A 17,044-nucleotide genomic window follows, 5' to 3' on the forward strand; every position below is an offset into this window, starting at 1 on the left:
TTTAGGTTAAAATATAATATTCATCCTTATATTTTGAAGTTTGTTTAATTTTAGTCGATATAATTTCAAATGTCAAATATTAGTCCTTGTACTTGTAATAGATATTAAACTTAGTCTTTCGAAACTATTTTTTTATCAGAATTGACTAAATGATAAGAATAATTTTCAAAGCAACGAAATATAATACGTGAATAAAATTTAGAGCAAAAATAATTACAATAAATTGTTGAAAAACAATCTACCATAAACAAACAATAAAAACAACATTTAAGAACCTTAAATGTGTATAGACTAAATTTTTCAAACAAACTAAAAAAAAACACCCTAGTCAATGGTTTTAACCTATAGTTTAATACGCAAATTCACATATTAAAAGACACTTTTGAAACTTTGAAATATACACCTTTTTTTTTAGTTTTAAGATCTAATTACACTCACACTACATGACAGAATATTATCAGTAAAAAATTATGATGTATAAAAATAAAAGGCTGAGCAAAATTATCAAGAAGTCCTTTGTATGAATTATTTGCTTTATTGGACACAAATTCAATAATATTTGTCCCTTCGCCCCTATGATAGTTAATTTGTCCATTATTTATTGCAGAGGAAATCAACTCTCTCTGGTAAATTGAAAAATCTAATTTGACAATGAAAAAGTCTAGGGCTGTAATTAAGTAATTTGTAGTTATAGATGTTTGACGAGTGGATTTTGAAAAACAAAATAGAATTAAAAGAATATCTAATATGAACAAATAACTTATTTTAAAATACTTTCAACTATTATGTTTTGTTTATTCTTTTCGTCTCGTAAGTTATAAATGCGAACAATATTTTAGGCTAAATTTCAGGCTAAAAGTGCTTACAAATATAAAATAAAATAGATCGATATAAATGTCATTGAAGACAATTTAAAGATAGTGTTAAATTGGTCAAATATTAGAATAGTGCTTTGCAGAGATTTGTGAAAGAAACATACATAGGAGGGGGACCAGTTATCTATATGTGTATGTTGAAAGGGCAATAATAAGTTGGGTTAGGTTGATTTATTGTTATTTTCTAGTACAAATCAAATCGAGCTGAACACTTTCTTACTCGATTTGTTTATATTCTATAACCTGCCCTTTGAATAAACAATTGATTTATCCAACTCAATGTAACTAATCTAGTTTAGGTACATATCCTCCACCAAGAGATAAGATGTTTGAATCTCTCAACTTCGAGTGTTGTTTAATAGAGAAAAATAATATATTTTTGTGCATCTTACTCTTATTGCACATAATAAAATAATTAAAGTATATAGATAAACATGTGGGAAGAATCTATCACGTGACAAATTATGATTGAACAATTCGATGGGATCCACAAAAATGGTATAACATGAACTACGTCTAAGTATTTTTTTAAAAAAAAAATAGGAAGAGAGTTGCACAAATTGAACTCAAATTATTCAAACAAATTTAGAATTTGTTTAGTCTGACTAGATTTTTTTTTTTTTTAAAGTTGTACTTATTTAAAACATTTGATTAAAATATACTTCAAAAATGTTTGAAAAACACTATTAAGTGGTTGTCAAATACTTCAAAAATTTCAAAATAACTTAGGGTCTATTTTGATCGACATGAGAAAAAAATATTTTTCTTAAAAATTCATTTTTATTTAAACACTTTTGATAAATTTTGATAAAAATACACTTAAAAAACTATTTTAAGTAATTTTTTTAAATTAAATAATTGAAAATGTATCACAAATACAACTTTAATTTTAAAATTAAACACTTGAAAAGTTAAATTTTTTTTTTTTTTTGTTACCTTGATCAAACCGATTAGTTTGATTAAACTAAAGTTCGAAGAACAATTATTTTAATTGAATGTAATGATTTTCTCCATGCAATCGTTTGAGAATAAAACTAGAATAATATTATTTATTTCATTGACACATCTTTGATAGTTGCTTCTTCCTACTTTAAGGATGGCTTTCACAATTTGTCTATATATAATCTGTATAAAAAAAAATTACATCGAAAAGACTACGTCCAGAGAATTAAAAAAAATTAAAAATTAATTGTTTCACAGTCAATAAAAATTTGCTAAAAATAGAATAATAAATTATAAAACAAGACAGAAAATTTTCGTGCACGAAATGTATACTCGCAAATTTCCCATGGAGAATTAAGCCTCCATCCATGCAAAATTAAACACGCGACATTTATTACCTCTACTTCTATTGGACTAAAAAATAGTATTTTGAGAAGAAGATAATCAAAAAGTAATTTTTTTTTTTTTTAAAAAAAAATATATATATATTAATTAAAAAAGTTAATTTTATAATTACGACTTCGATTTCTTATTCAACGAGTTGAGCGTGTAGGCAAAGTGTAGGACGAAACTTAAACAAAAGAAACTCAAATATTTTGTCAGTGTCATATGATTTCAACTAAAATGATTTTAAATTTCATAAATCTAAATTAATGAATTGATTTTGAATTTATACTAGAAAATAGTTGATTTTAAATTTCAATTTGTACATATAACTTGTTTGATTTGAAATTACTAAAATTATCATCACGATAAATGATATATTTTACTATTTTGTCTTTATATTTTTTAAGGGAATTATATTAGTAATTATAAGATATTTAATTAACAATAGAAATTAGTATATTATTTAATCAAAATAAATCAACTTAGTAAATTTAAAACTTGCAAATACTATCATAATTGTCAAAAAGGAAAAAAAAAATCACATGACATCTTGAAGGAAATGATTTAAATTGCTAGAATTTAACTAAAAAAAACAAGAAAAAAACAACTGGACTTTTATTGATGAAAACGAATTGAAGATTTTAATTTTATCGGAACTCAATAAATTTTAACGAAATTTAAATCAGTAAAAAAATATATTTTGGAATATGTAGAAGAAAACAACCATCATTCCAACTATAACCATAGTGGAAGTTTTTTTTTTTTTTTAAAAAAAAAAAAAAAAAATGAAATCTCGAAAATACAAGATTTCGGTACACAATTTTTTGATAAGGGAGTTTTTTTTCCCCCAATTTTCCAATTTTCTGTTTGTTCAATTTTATTTTTAGTAATTAACCTCAATGAAAGTTTTATCCCTTTTACCCTCAAAAGTTTTTATTTTCAATAAAACTATACATTTGTTTTTAAATTCATTCAAATCTTTTTTTTCGTTCAATTTTTATATCACAACACTTCAAATTTGAAATTGATGTGAGTTTTGTTTCACCATCCAAAACTTTCATTTTTAAGAAATCAAAATTGAAAAGAAATAACATATGTTACGTAAGTTTCATGTCAAGATTTTCATTTTTATATCATCCATTTTATAATAAATACTTCACAATTATTTTGTAGGTAAATATTCCATGGTTTTTTAATTTTGTAATTAATTACTAATATTTGATATTATTTTGTAATTATTTTTTCCATTTTTTCAAATTTTTGCTCTCGCATCAATATTTACACATATATTTTACAATATAAATCAAATTTTATCTTACTTTTATAGAAATGATGATTAAAAATGGTCATTTATAGATCATTTGGAATTTTGTTTGATTGGAAAACTAATTCCTAAAAGGTTAATTACACCATACATGATTAAAAAATGCGACGATAAATGCATGGCATACAAAATTTGGCCTCTCTATTCAAAAACATGGGTAAGAATGTATTTCTATTCCGATTTAATTCTACCAAGGAGAAGGAATGGGTAACGAAGTCGGACCTTGGATCTTTGATAAGAACTTATTAGTCTTGGAAACTCCTAAGGTTGATTTAAGAATCTTCGATTATGCATTTCATTATGTGGGTTTTTGGCTACGACTGCTAGAACTCCCCCTTTTGGATTTCAAAACAATGTTATGGCGGCAAAATTGGGTAGAATGATTGGTGAATTTTTAGAAGCTGATTGCGATCAAGAGAATTTTTGTTGGGGTGAATCCATGAGAATTCGTATTCGTTCGGACATTTCCAAGCCATTGAGAAGGAGAATTATGATTCGCACGTCAATCTTTTTGGAAGGTTGTTGGGTTGAAATCTGGTATGAAAGATCAATCGGAAGGGATTTTGAATATCCTGAAGCGAAAGCAATTGATTGTCGTTGTGTCCCAATTTTATTTTACATAACATCGAGCATGCAGAGTGATGGAAACACATGATAAACAAGATAGGTAAGCATGCTTCTTAACATGAATCTAACAACGAAGATAAGGGATCGAGAGAAACTCACCTTTGAAGACACACCGTCTTCTTGCTTCCTTTCCATAGCACGAAATCCATTGCTTCTCTTGGTCTCTCGAACTTGATACCATGAACACAATGTACAGTGACAAGGAAAATCTTTCTTATTATTATCAATTTTCTTTGAGAACTCATGGAGAAAAAATCACATAACACAGAGAGGGATGAAGGAGAATCAAGATCAATCTCTTATGTGAAACTATTTCACGCTTTTCTCACACCCAAAATTAACTCCATGTTATTGTAAATAAATTGTGAGAAGTTAAATAACTCCCAAGGAAGTTAAATAATTCAAATTCAAATTTTGAATTAAATTAATATATATCAACTACTTTAATATATATACATATTAAGATTAATAGTATAAACACTATGTCAGTTGAGCTACGCTCTTGTTGGCAAATAATATACGATAAAATAAAATAAAAAATAAAACATATTCAAATATTTTTCTCTCTCATATAACTATTTAGATTTAATATGAATCATATTCACATTAATTTTGACATATAGTTTCTATATGATTCATATTCATATAATTAATATTTGAATTATATTCAAATATTTATTTCCCTCATAAAACTATATAGATTTAATATGAATCATATTCACATTAATTTTGACATATAGTTTCTATATGAATCTCATTCATATAGTAAATATTTGAATCATGTTCAAATACTTATCTCTCTCGTTAAACTATATAATGTACAAACATACATTATACTTTGTAATGGATCAACATACATCATATTAATTGCATTTTATACAACTAATTCTCTTTAATTAATTTGACCAATTCAAATTAAACCAAAATTAATTTGATTCTCACTAGTCCTTATTGAGCTAACAAGGTGACCTTATGGACCTATAAATTGAAGCCCCAATGATACTTGATTAATTAATTAAACTCTTTAATTAAATTAGTCAACATTCATTAACTGTCAGTCACTCCATTGAAGACCGACAACTACATTCTTCACACCATAGATATATTTCCGTGTCCATTGGATATAACCAATCAACAATGCATTGACTCTTCACAAATTGCTCGTAAGTACAGTTGGGTGAAAATTACTATTTATTCCCGTAGTTACATCTAACTTCTTAAATATCACTGATCCCTTTAATGAATAATTAGTCATAGTTCAACTATAATTGAATCCCTTTCGGTAGGAAAGGGTGTGACGCCTCATTATTCAAGCCTCGAAATAAGCCCTCAAGGGAGCAATTTATCTACTTACCATAACAGTCAAGGGAGAGTGGATTCCTTCTCGTGTAGTTGTTTTTTCAACTCCCAAATCAGACGAATCCCCTATATGGTAGGCATATTGAGTCGACGAATCTAGTCACTCTCACCCATGCAGATCAAAGAACCGCCCTCATATGCAAGAGTTCACAACTCAATCAGGATTAATGTCAAGTCACTTATGGTCATCCTAATGAAATGTAAGTCTCTTATAACAAGACGTTATAAAGAGAGACTCAACATTTTGTGGTCTGATCTTATACAAACTCTTTGTATGGGATATCCCCGCTTATATGTCTCCGCATGAATTATCAGGATCAGATCATTTGTAACACTTTATAACAATTGTAACGATTATAAAGTTGGCCGTATCAATAATGTTACCAGGATAAGGCACCCAACCTTATCCATAGACTACAGACCTTTTAGTTTATTATGTAAACACGATACACATGTATGTCAATCACATACAAGTTTAAGTTACATAAAATAACCTTGGATCTTTCTTTAATGGATTATTGTATATAAAACTAACCAACCATTAATTCAAATAACATATAACTACGAGGCTTTAGGGCACACGTCCCAAAATAATCAATATCAAACGATGGATGTTGAACATATTGAAGGAACTTGTGAAGGCCCTGAGCATAAACGTGGATATTGCCCCAATTTTGTTTTCACATAATACCAATTTACAGTAAACAGAATGTGCATAGATTAAATTTATGGCATGCTAATTAAAATTAAAGAAACAGAAAAATTAGGGTTTCTAGAAAACTATTACCATTGAAGATTGAATTTCTTCACATATTTCCTTTCCTCCAAAATTGTTCACGTACTGCCATAAACTCGAAACCCTAATGGTCACCACCACAAAAACAACCTCATGTATTCTCTATTTGGATGAGAATCAATAAGGAGTTTGTGGGCTCTTAGATAGTTGGAAGAAAGGAAGAGATTAAGATGAGAATAATTTATTGGGAATTTTCTTTCTTAGTGAACACACATTTTTTTTTTCCAAATGTTTTTTTCTTCCAAAAATTGGTGAAGAAGTAGATCCCATAACCACCACACTCACACACGTAGTGAGTTGAGAGAGATTAGGGGAAGGAAGTAATCTTAAAAAATTAAAATTAATAAATAATAAATATATATATATAACTAAATAATATATAACCTATGGTTTAATACTGTATCATATACAATATAACTTATAGTTTTAATTTTCTCATAATTGGTATTTAATATAAATCCCATTTATATTAAATTCAAAAATTCACATAATAATATTTGAATCATATTCAAAAATTTATTTCCTCTCGTATAAACTTTATATTATAACGTATCAAATGAAGGAACTCTTAAACAAGAGTATCCATGAGCGGGTTCGGATCTTTCCTATTTCATTGTGACCGAATTACCACACACACATTCTAACAAACAGATATGCATTGTAACATTAATTATAGGCATGCTTTAACAATTAAAATACAACAAATTGAGTAAACGTACCAGTTGAAGACTATATTCATTCGAACTCAATCTAGCGGAAGCAACTCCTCTACGGTTCTTATCGCCCAACAATCAGTCGCCTATCAGCACCACGATCGTCTACACGAACAGCAGCGCACGAACAAATAGCAACTGGGGATGACACCACCACTCGAAGCCCTTGGTATTCTCGGAGTGAGAATCCAAAGAGTGGACTTTTATGGAATTGATAGAGGGAAGAGGAAAAGACGATCATGTAGAACGAACAAGCAAGTGGGAAATAGTAGATGACTATCATATAGTCGGGTGTTTGTCGTTTAGGAAAAGGTATACGATCGTGTAGGTTTTACTAAGCGATTGTCTAATAAATAGTAAGCGATCGTTTAGATCAGCTCGGCGCGCTAAGCGATCGTTTAGAGAAGGTGAGCAATCATTTAGAAATTGCATGCGAACATTTAGTGCGCGGGTGTGCGATCCTTTAGGCGATGGGTGCTATCGTATAGGCTCTCAACGAAGCGATCGTGAAGTTTCCACACCGTGAGCGAATTTTTTAACTCTTTACAAAATGAAAACAATTTTCATTTTATTCTTCAGTTACAATAATCGAAATTGATCTTCCTACTTTCGCACGATTCAGGAGAAATTCTAGGCCAATTATCACATAACCGCCTAATTAATTAATTAATTAATATAATCATATTATATTCCTAACCTATAGTTTAATATCATATATCTACTATAGTAATGTCTCCTCTACTTGATATAAATCGTATTTATATCTAATTTCCTCCAAAATAATATATCTCGTACATTTAGTCAATTATATCATATATAATCGAACTCCCTCTTATCAATTTAAACATTTCAAACTGACCCAAAAATTGATTCTCGACTTTATCCAAGCTACCAAGGGAACCTTATGGACCTGTGGCTCAAAGCTCTAACCGTACGCGAATAGCTGACTAAACTCTTTAGCCATGACATCCACCATCCGTTTCTTATACACATCTAGATGTGTATAAGAGACAGATTATATCATATATAATCGAACTCCCTCTTATCAATTTAAACATTTCAAACTGACCCAAAAATTGATTCTCGACTTTATCCAAGCTACCAAGGGAACCTTATGGACCTGTGGCTCTAAGCTCTAACCGTACGCGAATAGCTGACTAAACTCTTTAGCCATGACATCCACCATCCGTTAACTGTCAGGCATTCCACTAAAGACTAACAGCTGAACTCTTCTTACCACAGATATATTTATGTGTCCGTCGGATATAATCAATCATGAGTACGATGACCCTTCACAGATATTCGTAAGTACAGTTGAGCCAATATACCGTTTTGCCCCTGTAGTTACATCTCACTCCTTATGTACCATTGATTCCTCTAATGAACAATACAATATAGTCCAACTATGTGTGAAAACCTCTTCGGCCAAGAGAAGGTGTGTGGCGCCACATCGTTCAAGCCCTGGAATCAACCTTTAAGGGAGCTATCTATCTACTTGCCCCTACTTCGGGGAATAAGTGAATTTCATCTTGTGTAACTGAGTTCTCAACTCCTAAATAAGACGAATCCCCAAAGTGGTAGGTTTGAATCAGCAACCTGGCCACTCGCACCCATGCAAATCAAAGGACCGCCCTCAATGGCAGGAGTTCCCAACTCATTCAGGATTGATGTCATGTTACCTATGGTCATCCTAGTGAAATGAAGTCTCTGTCATGAACAGTGTTATATAACGAGGCGTTAACACTTTGTGGTTAGGTCTTATACAAACTCTTTGTATATGACGCCCCAACTCGCATGTCCCCTACACGAATGATCGGGATCAGACCATTTGTGACAAGTCACAACACTTGTGACCATTCCACAAAGTGGGTTGCATCCATAACATTACTAGGTTAAGGTTTCCCTCCTATATCCATATACTACAGACCATTTTGGTTATCTCTTAAGATATGATCTACTCATGTGTCACTACATGTATGCTAAAGTTACATACAAATAACCAGGGATTTTTGGTTTACTGGCTTGTGGTAAAGCAAATAAAACAAACAACTGAGGAAAATCAATAAGTGAAGTAAAATATCATATATTATATGTCACAAGCGTTCGTACAAACTGTTTACAAACTATGGACACGAGACTTTAGGGCATCAACCCCAACATCAAATATATTATATTAATTAATCATATATAATTAAATTAAATCAATTATATCACATATAATTAATTCCCTCAATTAATTGAACAATTCAAATTAATCCAAAATTGATTCTCATTTAAATCCCTATAAAACTACAGAGGGGACCTCATGGACCTGTAGCTTGAAGCTCCAATGGTACTTGAATAATTAATTAAACTCCTTTAATTAAATTATTCAACATCCATTAATTGACGGGCACTTTACTAAAGATCGATAACTGCACTCTTCACACTACAGATATATTATTGTGTTCTTTGGATATAACCAGTCAATAACACGATGACCTCCACAAATTGCTCGTAAATACAGTTTGGTCAAAATTACCTTTTTGCCCCTGTAGTTACATTTGACTCCTTAAGTACCACTAATTCATTTAATGAACAATAAGTCATAGTCCAACTATGATCAGACCCCTCTCGAGCTAGGAGAAAGTGTGGCACCACATTGTTCATGTTGGGTTTTATATTTTAAAACTCGTGGTTTGTAAACAATAAACTTATTATGAAAATTTAATAAGTTGTTATTGAATATATGAATTGCTTATTTCGTTTTAGAAATAAATCCAATAAACTAAAAGATCCATGACTATTACATAAGTACTTAAACTTTATGTGGAGACATAAGAGTGGATCAGGTTTGAGTAAATAGTCTAAATGATCTATAGTATATGAATAAGGTTGGGTGCCTTATTATGGTAACACTATCGGATGTGGCCCACTCTGTAATTGTTACAAAGAGTTGTAAAGTACTACAGACGAAGTGATCTTGATTCGTACATGTAGTGACATGAGGAGTGAGGGCATTCTGTGCAATGAGTTTGCATAAGATCAGACCAATAAATAAGTCACTTTTACTTTATAACGTTGTTTACTGTTTAAGACTGACTTTTTCACAACGATGATCTATGTAACTTGACCTTAATCCTGAGCTAACTATATGGAAGAGTCTTGGAAATTGGAAGTCCCTGCAAAAATTAACCATTTAATTGGATAGCATTGCATAATATTCTTCCCACATGATCTACTTTACATAAGAAAGGGTTAGACATCATACCTTATTGCCCTTGTTGTGGGGATGAACTTGAAAATTTGGATCATATCTTATTCATTTGCCCACGAGCTTCGGACATTTGGTTCTCGTTATTAAGAAATCATTTTGCTTTCGAATTCTTCAATAATAACTTTATGGATCGATGGATCCAGATTGTGAGTGTTTGTTCGCGAGAAAAGATCAGACTATTTGCAATTGGATGTCAGCGAGTTGGTCCAATCGAAATAATATTGTCCATGGTGCTTCAATTGCCGAATCTTCTATTAGAGCTTGTTGGATCCAAAACTACATATACGAACTCTCAAAAGATTCGGAGAAAGCGAGATTCAAACCAATTACCCTAAGGAAACAATAGTCCTACAAATATTCGATCCTAGAGTAGTCCCCTTATTGGTTTGACTAAAGTCAATGTTGATGCTGCCCGGAGAAAAAATTATTCTATCCTTAGGCTGGAAATTGTTTGTCGAGACTCCACTGGCCTACTGAAAGGTCTGGCTTTTGAATGCTCGAATGTGATTTATGATGCCCTCCATATCTAAATTGAAAGCAATAGTTGAAGGTTTTCAATTTTCTCTGAAATATGGCTTTCTGGAATCATTTTAGAATTAAACTGTTTAATGATGATCAACCTCATAAATGGTATATCATTCTCAGCTTGTTGAGCTCAATGCCTAGTAGAAGATGTCTGATTTCTGGTTTCAAATTTCTCTGAATGTACTTTTGTTCATATTAAGAGACATTTGAATTCAATGGCCCACAAAGCTGCAACAAGGTTCAGAAGATTTAAACTTTTCGGGCTGTTGGTTATGTAGCTTCCCAAAATCGGTTGTGTCACTGGCTTCCAAAGATGTACAAAAAATTAACCATGTGGTTTAATATAGTACATTTTGCTTCTAAAAAAAGGGGTTTCATCAACTATATCGATATTTTCAAGTTTATAACTATTTTCAAGTTTTGTTCATTGATATCGATATTTCTATAAAATCCAGACTTCGATATTTCCATAATATCTCGAATCTTGACTATACCCATATTTTAATTATATATTTATATTAAAAAACTATAAAGAAAAAAGAAAAGTTTAAATTCTATTTTGGTCCCTGAATTTTGATACTTGTTCTATTTTGGTCTTAAACTTTCAAAAACATCTATTTTAGTTTTTGAACTTTTTTAAAAAAAGTGTTTTGATCTTAGACTCTGTCGTAGACATCACATTTGGTTCGACTCAACTTAAATTGTGTTTTATTTTATTATTATTGTTTTGTTTTGTTAATTTTTTCTAAAGAGAAGATTAAAAGTTAAAAGAAAAAGATTTTTCCTTTAATTTTTTTTCTTCAAAATATTTTTTTATTATTAAATTAAAGGTAAAAATTTATTAAAAAGAAAAAAAAATAATAATAATTTTAGTCCTCCTCTTTCACCTCCTTTGCTATTCTTCAAACCCTTCCCCATTTCTCTCAACTCTCTCCCCATTTCCTATTCCCCATATTTTCAACCTAAGCTAATTTAAGTTTTACTAAGGAGGAAAAAGCACATGCATGGGAAGGGGAAAGGAACCAAAGAGACAAATTGTGAGATAGAGAGGCAATGAAAAACAAAAGAACAAAAGAGAAACTTGACACCTATTGCAACTTCCATGGTGGAAGAAGAAGAAAAAGTTAAGAAGTTGTGAGGTTGAAGAAGAAGATTAAAGAAATGGGAAATCCTGAGAAGAAGAAAGAAGAAAAGGAGGAAGAAAGAGGAAAGGGTAGTGGAATTAGTAAAGGTAAGTGGTGGGTCGCACTCAATTTCTTTATTAATTTGTCTCTTTTTTTTATTTATTTATTTTCTATTTATTACTTTTGTTTTTTTCCCTTAATTCATTTATTCGCAAAAATCTTCTTTTCAATTCAATTTGAAAATTTTCATAAAACTTTATTTAAATTTTTGAACTTTCAATAAGTTATAAATAAAAATTTCCAATTGGTTTTAATTTTAGATGGAGTTTCAATTTAATTTTAATTGAGTTTTGCGAACAAATATTAATTTGATCTTTAATTTGGATTTTTTAAAATAAACTGAATTCAACTTTTAATTTTGAAATTTTCAATTAGTTTCAATTTTTAATACAAATTTTCCAAGCATTTTAATTTCAATTTGGAGTTTACAAACAAAACTCCCATATCAATATATGTCAAACCCTCCACTTTGTTTTAATGAATTTTTTCAAATTTGTTTCAATTTGAAGTTTCTAAAAAATGAACATTCTAATATCAACTTTAATTTTATGTTTTCATTAATAATTTTTAATCTTAATTCAAATTTGTCAATTTCGATATTAGTTCAAATTTAATTTCTAATATATTTTAAATATGTTTTAATTTGAAGTCTCTAAATAAAATTCAATTTTGATTTAAATGAATTTTGAATCATTACAATTTAAAAAGTTTAAAATCAATTTCAATTTCAATTTCAATTTCAATTTTTCATAACTAATTTTCAATTTGGTTTTAATTCAAAGTTTTCAAATGAATTTCAATTTCATTCATATTTGAATGCTTTAAATATAAGTTCAATATAATTTTCATCTTGACTTATAAAATGAATTATAACCTTCATTTGAAGGGCTTACACACTTGTAAGTATTAATTCACGTGTTCACTTCTCAAGTATGATTCACATGAGACATTTTCTAAAAATGTCAATTCTCTAACAACAGAATTGGGAACATCAAGTGTCTCAAATTCTTAAGGTAAACATTCAACATGATAATAAAGTGACCGACGTTTGTCCACTCACAAAATGCAACTCTACATTAAAACGTGAGTTAGTGGGATACTATTCAAATTAAGTTTTGATATTTATGTATTAATCAAATTCTCATGTTCTAATTTAGATTATTAAAATAATACTAAGTTTTACAATGAATTTTAAATAAAATCAACTATATACAATGAATTCTGTCTAGGCTGAGGTACTTAAGTTGACAATAAGGAAACACCTCTACGTGGGAACTATTCATTAGTTGTATTTTGTTTAATTTCATTAACATTTTTTGAATAAGTATTTTTAATAAAATAATCTTTTGTTTTTACAAATAAGGACCATTCTTTTAAAAAAAAGAAAAATTAGATAACTGAAACTATGTTTTCAAATGGCTGGTAATGACTCCAAACCTTTCACCTTGAAAGAGACCTTTAGGGAGGGAGATTGGTCGCTCTGCGTCGTGATGACATTGCTATAGCTTAGCTACTCCACTGGGGACGTTAGAGGGTTAAAGCCGCTGCACTTTTATTTCTATTATCTTTTATTTTATTTAGCTATTTGTTTAGTTTCTTTTCAAATATTTTTCTTGGCTAATTATTTTCAATGGATTATCATTATTTATTTACTTAGTAAAATTATTTTGTTCGTGCTTTTTTTTTCTTTTATTGCTTGCTAACTATTGATTGTTTTTATTTATTTATTTTCCATAAATGCATGGTTTTCGTAATCATCTTATATATTATCATGCGTTTCACACACTTTCACAAGCCTCCTGCCTAGGCTATACCTTTTAGGATTATATTTGGAGGTTGAGTAGTGCGACCTTCATGGAACCTACTTCTCGTGTAGGCACATGAAAATCTCCACTCAAACCAACTATGCTATGAACTAGTTGGAAGACCTGGGGATTGTATTTTCCTTAGGTGTGATGGAATTTAACCCCACATTGATGCATACATTTAGGAATTTGGCTTGTTCATGAATTTAATCGAGATATTATTTTGGTTGTTTTAAGTTTGAGTTTCCTTTATATTTTCTTTATACTTTGTTTATATTTGTGGTCCTATTAGTTAAAATGTATTTTTTTCTTTCTAGTATTATCATGCATACCACACACATTCACAAGCCTCACTTAGGCTAATACCTTTTAGGATTAGATTCGAAGGCTGAGTAGTGTGACCTTCGTAGAACCTAGTTCCCATGCTGGCGCATGAAAATATCCACTCAAGTCAGCCATGCTGTGAAAACAGTTGGAAGATTTGGGAACCAAATTTTCTTTAGGTTTTGTTAAAAAATCAACCTCATATTTGTTTCAAATTTGATTTTAAGAGGGGTCTTTATTTTTCAAAATAAGTGATCTGACAACCCTTAAAATTTGGTCGTATATTAAAGAATGAGTTCAATAAAAATGCCACCTTTAGTACCAACCCCACGAGAATTGAGCATAGAATATCAGTCTATAGTATGTCAGTGGTCAGAAAATCTACAGAGAGCTCATGGGGTTTGTTTATCATCTAGCGAAACAACAAAGGTTAGAGATGTTAGTTTCTCTGAAAATCAGTTGGATGCTTTGAAGCTAACATGGGAAAGTTTAACCGTAGCCAGGAAGGAAAGATTCATCAACAAATATGGCCAGATAGCCCAACTACTCTATGTGCAAATTAATATTTTTGTGTTAAAAGCTTTAATACAACATTAGGATTCAACCTATCGATGCTTAACATTTAAGTCAATAGATGTGACTCCAACTATTGAAGAATACCAGTCCCTTCTAAGAACATCATCATAGTAGAAAGTAGAAGTATATTCCTACACTGGCTCACTTACTATGAAAAGGGCGTTGTCAGCATTCTTAGGCAAAGTTCGTACAAATGGAATTGAAAAACATGTAAAGACGAAAGGGATAGTGTGTGCTTGCCTATAGAATACATACTTTCCCTTCAACAGAGATGTGCAAATGAGGACAAGGGATTATCATTGTTGGCTTTAGGTGTCTTCAACGCAATTTTATTCCCAAAGGTAGAAGGATATGTCAAAAAACGAGTGTTCAAATTGTTTTTTAAGATAGAAGAAGGAGTAGAACCTATCATACCGATATTGGTTGAGACATTCTGGTGATTGAAACATTGCAGGACAGAATAGGCTGAAAAGTTTATCGGTTGCGCTCCATTGCTGTATGTTTGGATTCTAAGTCATGTGAAGTGCCCATCGGAATTTAAATGTCCTCAAGTCAGGTTTTCAAAATCATAGAACAAACTCCAAAATCCTATTTTGGATTTTGTACAATAAAGTTGGATCTCAACATTTTCAGAAGAAAATGTTTGAAAAGCTTTCTTTGCTGAGTTGAAAATAGAGGATGCGGTATGAAAGGCTTCGTGGATGTCCATCACGCCAATGATGTACAAATGTGGCGAGTTCCAGAATTTACCTCTCTTGGGCCCATGGGGATGTACATTCTACGCTCCTTTGATGGTGTTATGTCAAATGTGGATATGTCGATTCATCCCTGCAACACATGAGCTCAATAATTCGAAATTTTCCTACAATAAATAATTATGCGAAGACAAGATCAACAGATTGTAAAGGTGGAAAAAATTAGTAAAATTCAAAGCAGTAGATTCCATGATGACACCACAAAAGATTACAAGACATGACATTTGAATAAAGTGAAGATTATGAATGCATTTCCATCTACCAGCATTAAAATACATCCTCAGGAAGAAGTAGTGATTCCTAATCAAGCGACAAAATATGGATTGCGCGAGGAGGAATTAAAGAGGATGAATGCATCATTAGTTCAGGAAAACAAACGATTAAAGGTTGAAGTGAATCAATGCTTGTTACATAACACTACACTTGAAAAAGAACTACACGAGTCAAAGGATAGTGTAAAAAAGTAAAGGAATTTAGAAAGATAGTTGTCGGCATTTAATACAGAAGGTTGTGATTTGAATAGAAAAATGCACCAATTAAGGAAGGATAAGGAGGCCACACAAACAACTCTAAAGTCTCAAGATAATCAAATTTCAAAACTACATTCTGATATATCCTTGCTCCATGAATTAGTAAAAGAATTAGAGAAATGAGTTGATCTAAAATACAAAGAAATTTTAGAGTTAGAAGAGAAGAACAAGGCATTGCACCAAACAATTGATATAAGAGAATGACAACTATGTGAAATTAACAAGGAAAACATGACCTTGAGGAAATCCATCCAATCCCTCAACATTCGATTTATCAAATATCAAGATGTTGCTGAAGGGTTAATGCGAGATCATACGCATTTAAAAGGACAATATGATGAACTAAGAGAAGATTACGAGCTTTTGAGGCGTGATAATGCGACTTTGCACGACATGATGGAATATATGCTTATAGATATCAGAAAGTTACAAAGAAATCAAACGACTTGGCAGAAGAAGCACATGTCATGACATTGATCATTGCACCCACACAACCAAACGAAAAAAACATGCTCAAATTCTTGGGAAAAGTTGCGTACTATATTAGAACATTGGGGGCGATTTTATTGACCTTTTTCTTTAATTGGCTATTTTTTTCTCTTTCTTTTTGTAATTCATTTTATTTGTTTATTAAATTGAATGTTTTCCTACATTGCTTTCAAAATTTGTCAGTCATGTCATTAAATTAATTTATTTTTTCTTTTCCTAAATAAAAAAACAAAATGATAAGATAGCTTGATCACCATGAACCAATCGCATTTACATTACTCAGTACTGATTAAGATAAATGGAGGAACAAAAGAAGAAGATGGAAAAAACCAGGAAAAATATCGAGGAATTAAAAGAAGAAGATGGAAACTAATCTTCATATGTTGGAGAAAGGCAAATTCACAGTCGATGTATCTCAACCTAGTAATATGACTGGGGCAAATTTGCCACCTCATCCACTAACTGAAGGATTTATCCCAAAGTACACAGCATATAATCCTCTTTACAATGTTCCTATTGAGCAGTTGCCTTTTCCCTTCTCAACCAAGAGTGAACCAACTCTTTTGGCTAACTAAGC

This window comes from Benincasa hispida, chromosome 12, assembly GCF_009727055.1.
Source record: "Benincasa hispida cultivar B227 chromosome 12, ASM972705v1, whole genome shotgun sequence".
Classification (NCBI taxonomy): domain Eukaryota; kingdom Viridiplantae; phylum Streptophyta; class Magnoliopsida; order Cucurbitales; family Cucurbitaceae; genus Benincasa; species Benincasa hispida.